Source organism: Delphinus delphis, chromosome 1 (assembly GCF_949987515.2).
Source record: "Delphinus delphis chromosome 1, mDelDel1.2, whole genome shotgun sequence".
Taxonomy (NCBI): Eukaryota; Metazoa; Chordata; class Mammalia; order Artiodactyla; family Delphinidae; genus Delphinus; species Delphinus delphis.
In genome coordinates, this window is record NC_082683.1 from 39,567,516 (window position 1) to 39,584,280 (window position 16,765).

General features: G+C 34.1%; 1 protein-coding gene across 1 annotated transcript in view; it reads right to left on the reverse strand.

Annotated features, from left to right (window-relative positions):
- The window catches only part of SPATA6 (spermatogenesis associated 6), a 152,778-nt gene that overhangs the window by 107,627 nt on the left and 28,386 nt on the right, over window positions 1-16,765 (reverse strand). The window lies entirely within an intron of this gene.

Consider the following 16,765-nt stretch of genomic DNA (forward strand, 5'->3'; position numbering starts at 1 on the left):
GAATGAAATTGGGTCATTTGTAGAGACATGGATGGACCTAGAGACTGTCATACAGAGTGAAGTAAGTCAGAAAGAGAAAAACAAATATCATATATTAATGCATATATGTGGAATCTGAAAAAATTGGTATAGACAACCTTATTTACAAAGCAGAAATAGAGACACAGACGTAGAGAACAAACATATGGATACCAAGGGAGAAAGGGGGATGTGGGATGAATTGGGAGATTGGGATTGACATATATACACTATTGACACTATGTATAAAATAGATAACTAATATGAACCTACTGTATCGCACAGGGAACTCTACTCAGTGCTCTATGGTGACCTAAATGAAAAGGAAATCCAAAAGAGAGGGGAAATATGTGTACATATAGCTGATCCACTTTGCTGTATAGTATAAACTAACACAATATTGTAAAGCAACTATACTCTAATTTAAAAAAAGTTTAAAAAAGAGAGTAAACTAAAAATAGATAACCAATGCTATATACTGAATATCTGTATCCCCTCAAAATTCATATGTTGAAATCATAACCCCAATGTGATATTCAGAGTTAGGGCTTTTCGGCGGTTATTAGGGCAAAGCCTTCATTGAAGAGATTAGTGCCCATTAGTGCCACTGGTGCCCAAAAGACCCCAGATAACTTCCTTGCCCTTTCTGCCACGTGAGAACACAGAGAGACAATGGCATTCTATGAACAGAAAGGGGACCCTCACCAGACACCGAATCTGCTGGCTCCTTGATCTGGGATTTCCCAGCCTTCAGAAGCATGAGAAATAAACTTCTATTATTTATAAGCCACCCAGTCTATGGTATTTTGTTATACCAGCCCAAGTGGACTAAGACAGCAAACTAAGAACCTAGGCTTAAATCTGAATCATCCCAAATCCTGTCTAAATTAAGTTGATCCAGAATTGCTAGTGCCCACTAGAAACAATCATAAATCTTGTCTGAAGGAAAATATCTTCATCTAAGGTTTCAAATTATTTCTAAAATTCTTACACACAAAATCTGACATTTAATGAAAATCGACCAGGTATATAGGAAAAAAAGACCATTGGGATCAAAACACAAGAGAAACACAGGAAATAAAAACAGATCAACAGGGATTCCCTGGTGGCGCAGTGGTTGCGAGTCCGCCTGCCGATGCAGGGGACACAGGTTCGTGCCCCGGTCCGGGAAGATCCCACATGCCATGGAGCGGCTGGGCCCGTGAGCCATGGCCGCTGAGCCTGCGCATCCGGAGCCTGTGCTCCGCAATGGGAGAGGCCACAACAGTGAGAGGCCCGCGTATCGTCAAAACAAAAACAAAAACAAAGAAAAACAGATCAACAAGAGATCCAGAAAAATTAGTTATTAGACTGCAACTTAAAATATGCTTAATATGCTCAAGAAAATAAAATATAAGATTGAGAATGTCAGCAGAGAACTAGAAACTGTTACAAAGAACCAAGTGGAAATTTTTCAGCTAAAAAATAACCAAAAATTAACCACAACAAACGGATTTACCAGCAGATTACAAATGACCCAAGAGAGAATTATGGAATTGGAAGACAAAAATAAATATCTTGAGAGAGGCACAGAAAGCCCAAAGGTTGGAGTACAAAAAAAAAAAGAAAAAAAAAAAGGATAGAGTAAGAGGATCTAACAATGTGCAACTGGTTTTGTAAAAGGAGAGAAAAGGGCAAAAGAAATATTTGAAAAGTTAATATCTCAGAGTTTATCTGAAGAAAGATACCAAGATACAAACACCAAGCAGAACAAATTTTTAAAACACACACACACACAGAGTTGGGCACATCAAAGTAAAACTACAGGAAAACAAAGACGTAAGAGAATATGTTAAAAGAAGCCAGCAGGGCTTCCCTGGTGGCGCAGTGGTTGAGAGTCTGCCTGCCGATGCAGGGGATATGGGTTCGTGCCCCGGTCCGGGAAGATCCCACATGCCGTGGAGCGGCTAGGCCTGTGAGCCATGGCCGCTGAGCCTGCGCGTCCGGAGCCTGTGCTCCACAACGGGAGAGGCCACAACAGTGAGAGGCCCGTGTTAACACATTAAAAAAAAAAAAAAAAAAAAAAGCCAGCAGAAAATGACAAAATACCTTCAAAGAAGTAACAATAAAATTAACAGATGATTTCTCAACAGAAACTAAGGGAGCAAAAAGACAATGGAATAGTATTTTCTAAGGGCTGGAAGACAGTCATACCAATATTCAGCAAAAATATACTTCAAAAAAAGTAAAGACATTTTCAGATAAATAAAAATCAAGATATCTATCATCAAAAGACTATAAGAAAGGAATTATGAAAGGATATTCTTCAGAAAGACACAATAAACAGAGAAGCTCAAAAAGTGAAAGGAAATAAAGAGCAACCAAAAAGGTAAAATACAGTTGTAAAGTGAAATGAATGATGCCTATACAATAATAGCAATAATATTCTGTGTAGTCTCATTGTACACTAAGTTAAAATGCATAACAAAAAATAACATATAATCTAGAAGTTAAGTAGTTGTAGGTTCTTCATTGTCCTAGAAGTGGTTAAAATAAAAATATGTAAACAACTCTGAAAACTCAAGCATGCATGCTGTAATCTCTATACTAACCACGAAAAAACCAAAATAGTTAAAGAACATGTACCCTCAAGCTAATAAAAGTGTAGAAATGAAAAAGCAAAAAATAGTTAATTCAAAGAAAAGTAGAGGACTTCCCTGGTGGTCTAGTGGCTAAGACTCCATGCTCGGTTTCTTTCCCTAATCGTGGAACTAAATCCCACATGCTGCAACTAAGAGTTTGCATGCCACAACTGAAGATCCCACATGCTGCAACTAAGGATCATGAGTGCCACAACTAAGACCTGGCGCAGCCAAATAAATAAATAAATAATTTTTAAAAACTATTAAAAAAAAGAAAAGTAGAAAAAGAAAAGCACTAATATTCAACAATCCAAACAAATAAAAAGTAGATATCAATATGGTAGACTTACACCAAAATATATCAGTAAAAACATTTTTTTAATTTAACGTTTTTAGATAATGAGGATTCACAACAAATTGTCAGAATACAGAGATCTCATATACCCTTTATCCAGCTTCCCTCAGTGGTAACACCTTGCAAAACTATACTAAAATATATCACAACCACTGTGACACTGATACAATCTACTTATTTTATCCTGATTAAAAGTTTTAATTGTACTCATTTGTATGTGAATGTGTATGTCTATATTTAGTTCTATACACTTTTATCAGGAGTGTAGGTTTGTGTATTCACCACCACAGCCAGGATACAGAATAGCTCCACCACCACATGATCTCTTATGTTGCGCTTTTGCAACCACATCCACGTCCCTCCCCAACCCATCCCTAATCCCTGATAAGCACTAATCCCTATAATTATATCATGCATTTTTAGAAATACTCTAAATGGTCCAATTAAAAGATAGATTAGATTAGAACAAAACAAAACAAAAAATTCTCTCCAAGTACCACTCATAAGATACATGCAAAATGTTAAGAATACAGAAAAACAGAAAACAAAAATATAGACAAATATATAACATGTGACAACTAAAAGAAAGCTGGTTTGGCTATACTATAAAAGGTAAAGTCATCATTAAAGCAAAAGCATCAAAATAATAAAAGGTTCAATTCACCAGTTGATAAATGCCTGGCAAGACTGGTCAAGAGAAAAGACACAAATTACTACTATCAGGAATGAAAAGAAAGACATAGAGATATTTTAAAATCCTAAGGCATTACGAATAATTTCATGCTACAAATGTATTGAATGTGTCTTATCTGAATCACTGTCAAACAAAATATGATTAAACAATTATAGAACAATTGGGGAAATGTGAACTGAGTGGATATTTGATGATAGTAAGAAACTGTTAATTTTTAGGTGTTCCTTTATTTTAGATATCCATATCTATAAATGAAAGGATATATGATATCTGAGATTTACTTCAAAATAATCTGATATATTAAAAAAATCAAGTTCCTACAAAAAGGAAACTTAAAACTTATGCAGGTATAGAAAAAACTGAATAGCTGTGTACATATGTGTGTATATACAGATATATGTGTAGATGCACACACACATACACAATCCATTATTTAAAACCTTACAACAAAGGAAACACTAAGACAGATGACTTCATTGGTGAATTTTCAAACTTTTAAGGAAGAAAATAATGCTGATTACATGTATACTCTTTTGCAGACCAGTAAAAGAAGGAACACTTCTCAACTTTATAAACCCAGCAAAACCTTGATACTAAAACCTGACAAGAACCTTACAAGAAAGGAAAATGACAGGCAATCTATTTCATAAACAGAAATGCAAAAATCCTATATAAAACATTATCTAATCAAATCCATCAATATATTAATATGGTTTAATATTCAAAACTAAAGCAACATAATTCACCACCTGAACAGAATAAAGAAGTATTTCATAAAAGTTAATAATCATTCGTTTTCAAATAAAAATCTTAGCAAACTAGAAATAGAAAAGAAGTTTTATAATCTAATAAAGGCTATCTACCAAAAACCTAAAACAAACATCATACCAAGTGATGAAATGTTGAAGCTGTCTCTCTGAGATCAGAAATGAGACATTCACTTCATTCACTGCTATCACTACTATCATTCACTTCAACATTTTATTGGAGTTCTAAACCACTGAAAGCATAACAGAGCAATAAAAAGAAATAAAAGATATAACTATAACAAAAGAGAAACTATAATTCTATCATTTACAATGTGATTGTGTACATAAAAAGTCCAAAGGAATCTAAAGACATTTTTTAAATCAATACATATAGTGAGGTTGCTGGAAACAAGGTAAATATGTCAAATAATATATTTTTTTATATATCAGCAACAGTTAGAAATGACATTATAATCTTGTTTAAAAGTGTGAAATACCTAGAAAAATAATGAATTAAAGATATTAAAGACTGTTACACAAAAGAAAAAAATTAACAGAGGAATATACATGCTTGAGAGACATCAACCAATCATAATGTATGGACCTTACCTTTATCCCAATTCAAACAAAAGACTTATTTTTTAAGTTATAAGATAGTTGAGGAAATGTGAACTGAATTGATATTTAATATTAAAAAATTGTTCATTTTTAGGTATGGTATGGTACTGTTCCTATATTTTAGATATTGATATCTAATAGATAAAAGCATATGATGTCTGAGAGTTCTTCAAAATAATCTGGAAAAGGGTGATGAAGTAGAGAGATATAGTTAAAACATTAGCCATGAGTTGATAATTATTGAGCTGAGTGATGAGTACGAGGGGGTTCATTATTCTCTTTTAGTGTCCACTTTTGTATATTTATAAAATTTTCTCTAAAAATGTTTTTTTAATGTTTTTGATTAGAGAAAATTGTGTGCGTGTGCTCTAATAGCATCACCGTGAGAGCTCCCATTATGCTGTTTTTTGTTAAAGTTCTCTTCTGCCTTTTCCATCAGAAATTCTAAAATAAGAGACACACATTCTACATGTTCAACTTCACATTCCTCCTTCAAATGGTATCTAGTTATCTAAATAAAATCAGTTTAAAATTGTCAGAATTCCTCCATATTTCCTATAATTTGTAAACTGAACATATATTAATTTTTCTTTAAAAAACAACAATGAAAGTTTTAAAAAGAGGATAGTAGAAGCACTAGGCTCTTAACAAGAAGTTAATCCTCTCCTTTTAGTCTCATGGCATTTGATGTTGTCAACTGCTCATCCTCCTTCTCACTACAATCTCTTAACTTCAAGGTCCCTACCACTTTTTCACCGAAGATAAAACAGGCTTATCTTCCTCTCAAACCTAAGACTTGCCATAATTTTGAACAACATCCACCCATGTGAATGTCGTATCCAACAGTTCTCTGATCCAGTGCACATATACAAGGATATCCAGTGCACATATACAAGGATTCTGATTATTTATTTACATGTCTGATCCTTATTTTATTAAGATGGATACTCATTTGAACAAACGGCCTATATTTTATTAACTTCTGAATCCCCTATATTCTCTCACAGTGACTGCATCTGCACAGGCAATCAAAAAGTTTAAAAAAACAAATTTTATCATAAGCCAGTAGATAAGCAACTTTTGTTTTGGAAGACTTTTCTATCACCCCTTGAATCACACAGCATATTCCATGAATACATCATGCTGTTTCTCATCCTATTATCAATAAATGGAAGAACAGAAAAGAACTAATGCTAAAGATGATACTGAAATAAGAGACTGGCATTAAAAAACTTGATCTATTGCACTTACAATAATTATAATATCTGACCACAAAGTAAAACCCTACCCTTTAGAAAATATCTGAACATAAAATTTTATTAGAAATCAAACAAATTAAACAAACAGGATAAACATACTAACACTATATTTTTTCTGATGTCACTTATTCTGTAATCTCAACTATTTGAAAAACATTATTACAAAGTAGAAAACTACATTTTTTAATAAAGGATATGGATAGTCAAAATAATAGTATTTACTACCATTTAGAGAACATCTTCTGTGTCAGAAGATGTTCTCTAAATGGTATTCCTATGAGCTTCAAACAAATCCCTAAAACAACCCTAACAAGCCATTATTTCCATTTTACAGGTAAGAAATAGAGACTAACGGTTAAGGTTACCAAACATAAATTCCTGAGCTGAGATCTGAGCTCAGCCTGCACTGTTTTCATTAACAATTCTACTAGAACTAGAAAGCAGTAATTTACAAAATATACAGTGAGGTAAGGAAGTTATATTTTGAATGAGGAGTAGAATAAAGAGATAGGATAGTAGCTAAATGAGGGTAAGGATGAAGACAGGAAATATCTTTTAAAGATGTAAACATACAACATATTTATACAGTGTGAGGGTTAGCAAGAGAGACATTGCAAACACAGAGGGAAATGATTTTAAGTTCATCTAGAAAAATAAACATGTAGGAATATAAATGTGTGTTTATTAAATGAAAAGAACATGGATTATATAAAGCTGTAATAATTAACTGTAATTAATTAATAATTAACTGTGCACTGCTAGCCCAAATACAGATACTTAGAAAAATTAAACAGATATAATGGGGGGGGGGAACAAATGGGAGAGTACAGAGACAGGTTGAGGGTAGAAAGGATATTAAGGGGGAACAGATTTCTGCCTCAGATAATGGCAATTTACATAAAGCAGACCAAACATCTTATTAGGAAGACTAAGAAAATCAGGTCAAGTTATTTTTTAAAATCCACTTGAAGGCACAGAGAAGATAATACGGCAGTGAAGAATTACAGGGCCAAGTTCTAGGAGAAGAAAAGCCAGGGAGATGAGCCAAACATTGGAGCTGCTTTCTCCCCCAGGGCATCTGCTAATTCCAGAAATGGCAAATGAAGGATTGATAAACTTAGCTGAGATTTTGACGGTCTCACAGACCTAGAAGCAAAATATCACTACAGGGGCTATACCAAGAAGGACAGGTCTTCATAAATTCTCCACAGTTTGGATAGAGCCTGTAAAAGACAACATCATAGGAATAAGGATGAACTGGAAATACCCTGGTGTTGTACACGGATTGAAACCCAGCGTCAAATCATCTTAATCTCTGACATTAGACTGACATGATTGAGAATTCTTAGTATCACTAGCAGTCTACAGAAGGGAAATAAAAGTCAAACATAAAGCCTACCTGGAGAACGACAGCATGATGTTATGCCTCCAATTACTTCTATAATTTTTCACATACAATGTTCAGTACTCGAAAGGAATTGTACAATTATTTTTAGGGAACTGTTCAGCAGTATCAACAAAAGCTAAGTATACACCTATTCTATGACTCAGAAATTCCACTCCAAGAGAACTAGTATAAATGTTTACCAAAAGATATTTATAAGAATATTCATAATAAGCCAAGACTAAAAATCATCCTCATTAACAAGAAATGAATAAATTACAGTACATTGACATAATGGAATACTAAAGAGCAATAAAAAAGAATGAACTACTGAAATACAACAACATAGGTGACTCTCACAGACATTTGGCTGAGTGAAAAAAAGCCATATTCAAAGGAATACATATTTATGATTTAATTTATATGAATTCCAAAACCAGACAAAAGTAATCAATGCTGACAAAAGTCAGAATAGTGATTATCTTGAGGGGGGTGTGACTGGTAGAGGCACAAGGAAACCTTTTTGGATGCTGGAAATGTTCTCTATCTTGATGAATGGTGCTTATGGATGTACACAAATGTGAATAATCATTGAAGGGTACACTAAGGATTAAAATTAGTATACTTTAGACACTAAGAACAGCTAAGAAAATCTTCAAAAAGAATAAACCTGGGATAAATAACAAAGTCCTAACGTATAGCACGGGGAACTATATTCAAAATCTTGTGTTAAACCACAATGGAAAAGAATATTTTAAAAAAGAATGTATATATGTGTAGAACTGAGTCCCTCTGCTGTACAGCAGAACTGGCACACCAATGTAAATCAACTATACTTCAATTAAAAAATAATAAATAAGTAAAAGTGAAAAAAAAAAGAATAAACCTGGAGGTCTTAAACTACCAGATACCAAAACTGAAGCTCCAGTAATTAAGAAAGCATAATATTTATGCAAGGACCATGAAACAAAATAGAAGATCTATTTTAAAAAATCCACATGTATGTAGGCACTTAATTTGTGACAAAGTAAACATTACAGAGCAATGGGAATAAAAGTTTCTTCACCAAATGGTATTGCTCAATTAGATATACATAAAATAAAAATAAAATGTTATCCCTTCTTCATACCATATATAAAAATAAGAGCCAAGGGGACTGTAAATCTGAATGTATATGGTAAAGAAATAAGGTTTCTAGAAAATTATATAGAATATCTTCATAACTTGGGGTAGGGAAAAAAATTCTTTAACATGACCCAAGAAAAGCATTAAACATAAAGGAAAAGATTAATAAATCAAACTACATTATTAAGTCAGACTATATTAAAAATAAACTTGTTCACCAAAAGAACAAGAATCACTAATGGATTAAAAATGCAAGCCACAGAGTGAGAAGCTACTTGCAACACATATAACTGACATAAAGCTTATTAACTAGAAAATATAGAGAAGTCCTACAAATTAGTAAGAAAATAATAAACAACCAAAAGGAGAAATGAGCAAAAGACAAGCATTTCACACACAAATACAAAAAGATGGCCAAAAACGATGATGTCATTTATTGTCACGGAAATGCAAAATGAAACCACTGTTCACTCACCATAATGACTAAAATGAAAAAGTCTGGCAATGCCAGGAGTTGGCAAGAGAGAACAGAACTAGAGGTTCTGTTCTAGGGGTTCTGTGGAGAACAGAACTTTCATCAATGGCAGCGTGTATACTGATAGAGAAACACTGGAAAACTGTTTGGCATTGTCTACTCATACTGACCCTAAGACTCAGCAATTCCACTTCTATGTATATTCCAAATAGGTGTGCATGCTCATGAACATCAAGGCATGTAATCAAGAATGTTCACAGCAACTTTATTCATAACAGCAAAAACTAGAAATAACCTAAATGCCCCTTAATATCTGTAAATAACAGAATAAATGAATTGGAGTAGTCACATAATGAAGATACTATATAGCAATAAAGATAAATGAATTAGTTATCAAAACACAAATCAGTTTCTCAGCAAAATGCTGAGCAAAAGAAGCCAGGAACAAAAGAATTTGCACATTACAATTCCATTTATTTAGTGTTCAAAAACGCAAAACTAAATGACAGTATTAGACGTTAAAATGGAAATTCCTTTGTGGAACACAGAGGAAATAGAGATTAGGAGGTGGTATAAGGAAGGCTTTCTGAAGTTTTGGCAATGTTCTAATTCTTGACCTAGGTTGTAGTTACACAGGTATTCACACTGTAATAGTTCAGTGAGCTACAAATGAATGCTTCCAGTTAGAGATAGTAGGTTAAATGTATGCATTAGCTTTTGTTCCCTTCTGAACCCTCACTAAAAGAATAAAAGGATTAAACACACACACACATACCAACTCACAATGACAAAACTAAAGAGAAAACAGTTTGAACAAAAATGGTAACTGAGTTAACAGCCTGGAGAAAGAATCTTAAGCCAATAGAGAGGAAAGCTTAGAAGCAAACCATTTTATACTAAGGAATTCCTAAGAGATGTAGCAATTGGTGGTGCTAGGTACCTCTGGAAATGACAGAATCAGTGGGGTTAAAAATCCGAGTAATAATTGAAAGTTGAAGAAGCAGTCAAACCCCAGATCCTTCTTCCAATTTACACCACTAGGAAACTGCCCTTCCCCATTCCCAGGCAGGTGACTGGAAGTTATTCTCCAGAGAGTTGGAGCAGAGGCGGGAGGGAGGGGGGGAATGGAAGTTTATTAGGGAAAGGAGAAGAAGGAGAGGGAAGAAGAAGGTTAGGAGGAAGAGAAAGAGGAGGAGAAGTAATAGTAGTAGTAGTTGTCTTCACTGGAATGGAAACAGCAGGTACAACTGACAGCAGGGGTAATACTATATGAAAACAGGTAGATTAAGAGTCTGGGCTATACAATGAGATTTTACTACAGCTTCTTCCACTACAAGGTTCTATAAACAGGTCGCCAAGTATATAGCCTCTAGGAGAAATATGTGAATGATTCTTTTACTGAATATGACCAGCTGAAGAGAAAAGATACAAAAAGATAGTGACATAATTTCCAATAAAATGACCCAGAGAAATCACCTACTATAAAGTACACATTGACAATCTGCATCCAGGAGGAACCCCAACAGACTTAGCAATTAGTGGTACCAGGCACCTCTGGCACATAACTTCCAAAAGCATTTCAGTCTTCTATTCTTAAATATGAATAGATGGCCAATAATTTGATGAAATATGAAAGGCAGAAGCAAAAACACAAAATAAAAGCGAAGACTAGAATTTTCAAGTCTCTCCAAACCTCCCTTCCATAAAAACATATGCAGCAATTGCACAGCAGAAAACTACAGACATTTACAATAAAATAAGATGACAAGACATCTCCACAAACCCTAAGATAAAGCAGATGATGACAAACCACCAGCAACCACAAAACCTGTGAGGTATCAGCATCTATCTATGCAGGAGAAGCAGAAGAAAGCAAGGGAGTATAAAGGGCCTGGGAAGAGTTACTCTAAATACCCAACTGGTACTCAGTAGGAAGAAGTAGATCAATCTGAGAAAAGCAGTTGAAATTGGAAGGGTGTTTGTCCATTCCAATAGCAGGTGAGTTCAAAAGAGTACAGTAAGGTCCAAAGGTGGTAAAGTAGTCTGGTAGCCTGTAAGAACTACAGAAACTGAACACCCAGGGCTCCTGGACAGGATGGAGCACAAGAAACCAGGAAAAACGGTAGAGAACAGAATACAAAATAAACAGGATAAAAATGTAGAAAGAGAAAACGCAGAAAAAGAAACAACAGCAGAAAAAAACTATCAAAAGTGGAATGGAACAAAGGCAGAAAATTCCAGAAAGCAAGCCACCATACTTTGAACACTATATAAGAAAGCTTGGTGAAGCTATAAAAAATTATCCTAAATCACGCTTCCTTCTAAGAATTCACGGGAAAAAATCTAAATTAAGAATGAGCAAAGAAAAGGATCACAGTCAAACACATACCAAGTTCTTGTTTAAAAGATAATAATAGTGAGCAAAAGAAAAAAGTTCCTACAGTGAAAGCATCCAAAAGACATGCTTTCAAAATAAATAAAAACTATAATCTACTACTTGAAAATTAAGGAAGTAATATAAGATATTAAGCAACTACATAAATCAAATTTAGAAAAACACAGAAGAAAGATGGTAATAACTTAGGAAAGAAGCAGAAATAGAGAAGGAAGTTGTTTCAGAAACGAAGATTAAACTAAAGCAAATAATCACAACAGACAGTATCTTAAAAGAAATAAAAGAACAAAAAGTTGTTTTAATCAAAAAGAAACAAAAAGATTTTAAAATACGAGTAAAAATAACAAATACTAAACATGCAAAAAATATCCAACATAGACCCTGATGAAAAACACTAAGGCAAAGAAAGAAAATAAATATTAAAGGGTATATATAGTTCATGAAACTTTACAGAAATGAAAAAAGATTACAAACTACAAATGAAGGAGAATGCACTGTACCTAAGAGTACCAAGCCATAAAAAGCAACTTCAGGACATATTCTAGTAACATTACTACACTTTAAAAATAAATTAAAAAGTTTTAGGCCTCTAGGCAAAAAAACAAAAATGATTCATAAGTGAAAGAACATTAAACTGTGAGAAAATAATGTGAATACCTGAGGGAGAATTGGGGTTAAGTTAAGCAAAACAAAAAAACTAAAACTATAAAACTAAGCAAAGGAAAGTAATTATTAGTTCAAGTGAAAACAAAATCCTTGCAGAAAAAGTATGATAGTATATATACCACATGGTTCAGCCATAATACTTTTTACATGATCTTAACAATATAATCTAAAATTATGATATAACTGTATTAAGAGAAGAGAAAGACAGAAAATGGGCATGTATATATTTTGAGAGCAAAGAGAGAACATATGAAAACTATTTAAATCCTCATTTTTCATAAGGGAAAGGAGAAATAATGTCCAATATTTAAAAATCAAACGTTTCAAATGCAGTATAAGCATGTTGGAGACAATGGAGGTGAATACAAAGAAAAACAATTTAAAAAAAAAGAAAAGCAGTCGTTAGGGGAGTAGGAAATGATGGAGGATAGGGATGTTACAGGACTGCTGTTTGCAATCAGCTCTGTAGACTATATGTAACTCTGCTATGAAGAAAATTAAAATAATTCTATAACCAATTAAAAATATAATTTCAATATAATTAAAAGCCAGACTTAAGGTAAGACATTAATATTTACATATATGCATATGTATGTATGTATGCACCTTGCCTGACAGCAAGTCCTACAGAATAATAAAATTAATTGCCTGGTAGTTCTCTGGGTGAAAAGTTCTAACACCATGTGCACAATGTGCTTACCCTTTCCAGTCTGAAGAACTTGCCTTGCTTTGACACTGCAAATTCAGTACTTGTAAATTGGACAGAAGAAAAAGTTCCACTTTCTTTTCAAATAAATAAATATTAAAAACAAAAACCATTTCATAAAGGAAAGTAAAAGGTTAAAAATAAAGCCAAAGAAGGGAATAGCCCTTTTATAAGGGATATAAGTAAAACAGAAGTACCCCACACTAGCCAGAATCATTCTGGAAGGGGCCAAACACAAGCAGAATACAGGCAATAAAACGTCAATCAAAATATTACATGGGTGTTTAGTATTGCCAGGTATTATTTCTGTGAACAAATTACAGTGAAGAAAAATAAACACAGCTGTTAACAAAATATATTTCCAAATATAGTTTTTAATTCCAATAAGTTTGCTAAAGGTATCAGTGGTCTCAGAAGTATCAGTGATCTCAAGAAGAGTATAAAGTTTAAAAACAAAGGGTTTAAATAGAAAACAAATTTAAGATTTGTGTCAATATACTATATACCTTCTGAACCTACCATTGACACAATGAATCACTGCCAAAGTGAAGTAATGAAATAAACAATACAGGTAGAATTGTTATTGAAACTCCTCAACTGTAAAGAAGTGGCCTGAAAAGTAATTGCTTGGGTTTAATTAGTTTATATTTTATCACAAGAACATAGATTAACTTCTAAAGAGAAAACTATTTCCTAGTTTCTATAAACAGTGTTCTACTCTTTTATATTTAAAAATATATATTTTGGCAAAAATACTTCAAGAAGAAAAGACCTTAAATTATTAATGGAAAAGTTTTTAGAGAACTAATGTTCCTGGAAACCAAATAATAGGTTCATGTAAATTACATCTCCTGGAACATATAGTATAATTAATTCCATTTTACAGTTGCTCTTTCTTATAACTAATGACAATTTCCCTCCTTCTGTAAAAATTGTCATTTTCACATGTACTTTCAACCCAAGTTACAAAGTAAATGTACTCCAGTACTCCAGAAATCTTAGTCCCATGGAGCAAATCAAAAGCTACCATAAACACCTTGAGAGAGAGTGCCAGAATGCCATTAACACTCCGTACCAGCAAGAGTAATTGCTATAACAATTTCCAATAAATGCCTATTTACCTGCCCTAACTGCAAGGGCGAACTGCTGGGAATGCATCTGCCATCATGGATTTAAAATATGAATCCTGAGTCCTACAAGCTCTCCTGACCACTGAGGCAGGGACTCTCTCATTTATAGACACTGAAGGATTTATTCTCAGCCTTCAAATCTTCCCCTGAAAGCATTCTGAATACCCCAGACACCAGGTAAGCACTAATTTCCAGAAGCTGAAAAGCAGAGGCTATAATGAAACTGCTATTTTTCCCTACAGGCGAGAAAAAACAATAGGGACAGCTAGTAATCTACTGCAATATAAATAAAGATCGCATCTTCTCTTTATCCAAACGAGAATGAAGCCAGAGCAGCTATTATTATATTACAAATTTTCAAATACAAAATACATCTCCTAATCAAAGGATTGTATACTACAAACAGGTATCTCTCGGTAGGACAGTTCCAACACTCATGAAAACAGTAATGAGAGGCAGTTATACGATGCATTTATGAGATTTTATTTAACTCCTTGAACATCAAATACCTAGTATGTGTCAAGTATTGTCATATGCACACAACAGCTACAAAAAAGGAAAAGTCAATGCTCTTATGAAATTATCACTCTAATGAGAGAGAAAATAAAAAAATAAATAATATATCAGTGCTAGGAAGAAAAACAGGAGGACCATTCATCCCTATTTGCCCTGAGCAGTACCCTTTTCACAGCTGTTGTCTTGGTGGAAATACTAAAAACGCACTCTTTTACTCTCAAAGTATTCTGGTGTAGAAGATATAATAACCTTAAAGATAATGGGATAGACATTGAGATATTGACCAAACGGGGGAGCTATCTTTAAATACTTTGGTGAGAAAAGATCTCTCGTTATGATAAATTTGAGGAGTGACTTGGAGAGAGGGAGCAGGCAAATCCGTATCTGTAGGAAGAGCTTTTCAGGCAGTGTATTTGTGGCAGTATGTAGCTGACCCCTGAACAATGCAGAAGCTAGGGGTGACCATCCTCCTGCAGTTGAAATCCGCATATAGATTACAGTCGGCCCTCCATATCAGTTCCTCCATATAAATGGTTCCTCCGAGTCTGCGGTTCAGCATCCACAGGTTCAACCAACCACAGATCATGTACTGTAGTATTTACTATTGAAAAAAATCCATGTATAAGTGGACCTGCACAGCTCAAACACACGTTGTTCAAGGGTCGAGTGTACTGTGTACGTGTGACAGAGTATGTTTGTGTGTGTGTGTGTGTGTGTGTGTGTGTGTGTGTGTCTGTAGAAGAAAATCTACAAAGTTTCAGTGAAAAAGGAAGAAACTCCAGTTTCAATAGAGTAGTCTATAAAGTAGAAAATTTTTCATTCTCTTTCTCACCTAAAAATGGTTCCCAGGAAATGGCTTTAGTCATAATTAATTTTAGTCTGGTAGATTCCAGGATTAAAACCATTTCCCTAAAGAGAATGCCTTCTCTATGAATGTAAAATAGCCCTATATGGCTTTTAATGTCATTGGCCCTTAATATCACTTTATATTTATACATCATAAATATATATTTCCCCAGAAGCTTGGTGATTCCGGGGTGCAGATATGGTATGAATGGAACTTGGCAGTTCCCCAATAATAAGAGTAATAATAATAACACACCACCAATAAAAATAAACAAGGGACATTTTAAGTGTTTACTGTGTGCAAGGGACTGTTCTAAGCATTTTATCTGAGGTTACTCAAGTATCTGACCATTTATCAGACTGCCCAGTTAAGGGGGTCTTTGAATCTCCTTGAGCATTTGTACCATCTATCAAAGAAAAAATAGATCCTTACCTCTCAACATACACAAAAATTAACTCAAAGTGGACCATTGGCCTAAATGTAAGGGATAAAACTATAAAATTTGTAGAAGAAAAGAGAAAATTTTTGTGACCTTGGGTAAGGCAAAGACTTCATCAAAAACATGATACATAAAAGAAAAAAATTGATAACCTGGACTTTATAACTTTTGTTCTTCAGAACACCCCATTAAAAGAATGAAAAAAATAAGCCACAGACTGGGAAAAAATATTTACTAATCATATATCTGATAAAGAACTTATATTTAGAATATTTTTAAAAACAAAAAAAAACTTACAATTCAGTAAGAAGACAAACTACCCAGTTCAAAAATGGGCAAAATATTTGCACAAGCATTTTATAAGAAAAAGCTACATGAATAGCTCATCTGCACTTGGAAAGATGCTCAACATTATTAGTATTAAAAGGCAAATTAAAAATACATTGAGAGGGCTTCCCTGGTGGCGCAGTGGTTGGGAGTCCACCTGCCGATGCAGGGGACACGGGTTCGTGCCCCGGTCCGGGAGGATCCCGCATGCCGTGGAGCGGCTGGGCCCGTGAGCCATGGCCGCTGAGCCTGCGCGTCCGGAGCCTGTGCTCCGTAATGGGAGAGGCCACAACAGTGAGTGGCCCGCGTACCGCAAAACAAAACCAAAACCAAAAACAAACAAACAAGCAAAAAAATACATTGAGATACCACTACACATCTATATATTCCAAAAAGACTAACAATATCAAGTCTTGGGGATGATATGGAAAATCTTCATAT